Genomic DNA, 3,775 nt, shown 5'->3' with positions numbered 1-3,775 from the left:
AAGATTAAGCTGCCTTATATATCTTACAACATATATACCTTTAACTTTTGTCTACTTAACTAGTAACACCTAGCTACTTATACAGCTATAGGGACAAACTACAGCCTGCCTTTTAAACTCTAACTATTCCTTACTCTGCTTAACAGACTGTACACCTAATCTAGCTAAGTTTTTATCCCCTCTCTACTAACATTAAATAGGCTGTTGTACTTTAGAAATTACTATTTTTTTAAAGTAAAAATTATAACATTAATTACTACCTCTCTAAAAGTATAGCACCTTACACCTCCCTTAACATTAGTATAACAGGAGCTAGTGCAGCTAGCACTAGTAAAACTTTGTCTAGAAATAAGGAGAAACATAGCTAACAAATATAATATCTCTGTTAAAAAATTAAAGCACTTAAAACCTAGCTTTAATAACAGCTATATATTTAATAACTACACGCCCTTTATTTAAAAGTTGCTAAACTCTGTAACGCTGCTAAAGAAAAAACTAGCATTAAATTAAAAAAGTTACTATGCTTAGCTCTACCTAAACTATTTAACAGCACAGCTAAGAACCTTAAGCTATTCTTTACTTAATGCTACTTGTACATGCAGTATAATAAGGGCGCTTTCTAAACAGACAAAGAAATAATTTTATAGATAAGACTTTATCTAGAAGGACCCCTAGCTATCTAGTTTTAACTACACGCAGATAATTAAATGTAACATAAAGTAACTAAAAAAGTTTCTTTTATTTACACTTAAAAAATTTTTTAAAACATAAATGCTTTTAAACAAGCCTTTATAATAATTTATAGCTAAGTAAACTAAAAAAAGAAAGCAGTTAATAGGATAGACACCCTATAACAAGGAAAAGGCACTGTCTAGTTATACGCAGCACACTTCTGCAAATAACTAGCTATTAGCAGATAGACTAATAAAGCAGCTATTAAAAGGATGTTCTATAATAGACTATTTAATATAATTAAAGATAAATTTATGCATTATAGTAAACTAGAGGAATTTAAAGAATACGTAAAAAGGGCGACTACGTACAATAATTAGCATTAGGAACGTCTTTACAAGAAGCGCCCTAGCATAACACCCTAGAAACTAGAAATATTCTAGAAGAAAAAGAAGACGCAATAGTTTAATAGTAAACTAATAGATCTTAGTTATGCTAAATATACATAAGGCTTAACTAAGAAAAAGAGCAAGTTTTAAATAGGTAAAAGGCTGCTACTAAGTACAGAATAACAGAAATAGCTTAAAGAAAGAGCGTGCCTTAACTGTAGAAAAGTGGGACACTATAGAAGAGAGTGCCTAGACTCTAGTAACTAGGAGAATAAAGATAAAAGACTAACTATAAAAGCAATACATATAGAGTAGGGTCTAACAGAACCTAAAATTTTAGACAGACTAAATAAGAACTTCTACTAGTAATGTAAAAGTAATTATAAATCTAATAGATGCCTAAGGGAATACTAGAAAGTTAAAGTTTAGAATAATAATAAAGTATTTAAAGCACTAGAATAAGCAGCTACTTATAAAAGATAGTAAGGCTACACGTAAGCAATAATGTATGTTGCTAACATAAAAAAAGAGAAAGAGCTATTTCCCTTAGGGCAGCTAATAACTAGAATCTCTACTTAAGAACTATAATACTAATTTAACTACAGTAACTGCTAGAAGTGTAGTAACACCTACAACCTATAAAACTATAAAAAGATAATATATAAAGTACACATTAATAATAATGTAGACACTTACAGTATAATTAAAGAAATTGCTAGAACACACTATGCTGTCTTAAACAATAAGAAATAATAGAAAATGTTTTAAAAAATCTTAAATAAAAGATAGGGCCTTAATTAGCAATGCACTTCTTTAACAACTTTAAGACCCTATAACTAAAAAGCTAACACACCCCCTCTAGCACTAGTAATTACATAAAAGGACCTAAAAGTCTGCTAATAAAATAGATACTGCATTCTATGTAGAAGTTAGAGACATAATAAGTTCTAATACACATATTAAAGCTACCCCTTATAAATAGTACAGACAAAGGAATACCTAAGATAGACGCAGGTTTAACTAATACTAGTCTAGAATAACCTTAAGAATTACCCTTATAACTAGTATTTATGTGTTAACAAGTATTACCTAAAACATTAGCTAACTAAACACAGAGCTGGCTAGTAGCTATATAGGATACAGGCAAGCGAACTTGCAAACAACACGCTCCCTAGAATAGCATTAACCTGTGAAATGCCTTAGTGCGCCTACTATAATACTAGAACTACGCACAAACAGAAACTTTAGACAAAATGTAAAAACTAAGCAGATTACGCATTCTACTACTTTTAGTAAAGAGCCTATTAACAAAATAACTAGATGCTGTATTACTATAAAGTAGAAGACTAACACTGCACTATAGCAGAATGCATAATATAAGGTTATTAAGAATATAAAATATAAGCTAACTAAATTAAAAGCTACTAAGAAGAAGCCCTTAAAGTAAAAAAAGATAATAGTATAGACTATCTAGAAATTCTCTACAAACTTTAAACTTTTATTACTGTAGGACAAGAACTAGGTAAAAGCCTAACTATAGAAATAACCTTTACTTGCTTAAAATAAGAATAGACAGGCCTTACGCTAATAAACAGTAGTTGCACCTTTACAGTAATTAACTCTATGTAGGTTAATTAGAAACAGATACCTTTTAAAAGTAAAAAAAAACCTTTTAAGGTAACCCTAGCAGACGCTTTATTAATTAAATATAGAGTAGGATAAATATAACTTAAAACTTATAAGCTTATTACAGATATAGAAGGAACTAGTAACTAGATATCTTTTAACATCTTACTATTAAAAAAAAAGTACTAAGTAATACTAAAATATAACTAGCTTTATAAACACAACCTAATAATTAACTAGTAAACTATAACTCTAGTAATAAAACAGGACTACACTTGTATAATATGGTTAGCCTGCTATAATAATTTATGCACCTTTTATAGATAAGCAAAAGAAGGAAGTAGATATTTCCCTAAAAAAGAAAAACTAAAGAAATTCCCTTATTAAGAACTAAAGGCCTAGGCAGTCTGCTTAATAAAGAAAAAGTTAGAAAAAACATCCTTTAAAAAACTCTAGAAAAAATAAGACCTTAACTAGATAAAAATTTATAGGATTGCGCACAAAATAGAAAACTTGCTAAAAGAATATAAGGAGTATAAAGACATGTTTAAAACTCTAGAAGATCTAAGAGAATTACCCTCTTACTAATTATAAGATTACGCTATTAATCTTAAACTAGAACTTTAACAAAAAGCCTATAAGCTTTAACTATTAACTAAGGCATAAAAAAACGCACTATAAGAATATGTAGACAGAATGCTATTGCAAGGACATATTTGTAAAAGTAACAGCCTAGTAGCATTAGCAGTAGTCTTTGTAAAAAAGAAGAACAGTAAAGTAAGAGTATGCTAGAACTACTAAACTCTAAATAATAACACTATAAGGGATTAGTACCCCCTTCTAATAATCTAGAATATTATAAACTAATTAAAAGGAACTAAGCACTTTACTAAATTTAATGTCTAGAATAGATTTAATAAAATAAGGATTAAATAAAGACATAAATAGATAACTACTTTTAGAACTCTAAAAAGATTATATAAACTACTTATTATGCTTTTTAGACTTACTAATGCACTTATAACCTTCTAAAGAGTTATTAACACTGCCTTAAATTTATACCTTAATATATTTGTACTTGTATACCT

Source organism: Lindgomyces ingoldianus (genome assembly GCF_010093535.1).
Source record: "Lindgomyces ingoldianus strain ATCC 200398 unplaced genomic scaffold BDR25scaffold_5, whole genome shotgun sequence".
Classification (NCBI taxonomy): Eukaryota; Fungi; Ascomycota; class Dothideomycetes; order Pleosporales; family Lindgomycetaceae; genus Lindgomyces; species Lindgomyces ingoldianus.
The sequence above is the reverse complement of the archived record's forward strand: the minus strand, read 5'-3'. Positions refer to the sequence as shown.